Genomic DNA, 275 nt, shown 5'->3' with positions numbered 1-275 from the left:
ATTCTTCAAATATATATACACAATCCAAGATGTTTCTCCCATGTCTTTGTTACAACAATAATGGCAGATTGCCAGTTAATCACTCAGTCCAACCGTTATCCGTACTGTGTTTCCGTACAAATTATATACCCAATTTTTTAGACGGAAACCCTGCTTCTACTTTCTGTGAACCCAAATCATACCCAAAAAAAACCACCTTTGCTAATAGCATGTCACTCTTACTATTTTATTTAAAAATAAAAAAATATTTATAATAATTTATGTACAGATTCACA

At 31.3% G+C, this 275-nt stretch overlaps 1 protein-coding gene across 1 annotated transcript in view; it reads right to left on the bottom strand.

Annotated features, from left to right (window-relative positions):
- Positions 1–275, bottom strand: part of LOC107608135 (probable WRKY transcription factor 70) — a 5,601-nt gene that overhangs the window by 4,694 nt on the left and 632 nt on the right. The gene's annotated exons all lie outside the window — the stretch shown is intronic.

Source organism: Arachis ipaensis, chromosome B07, assembly GCF_000816755.2.
Source record: "Arachis ipaensis cultivar K30076 chromosome B07, Araip1.1, whole genome shotgun sequence".
Lineage (NCBI taxonomy): Eukaryota > Viridiplantae > Streptophyta > Magnoliopsida > Fabales > Fabaceae > Arachis > Arachis ipaensis.
The sequence above is the reverse complement of the archived record's forward strand: the minus strand, read 5'-3'. Positions and strand labels throughout refer to the sequence as shown.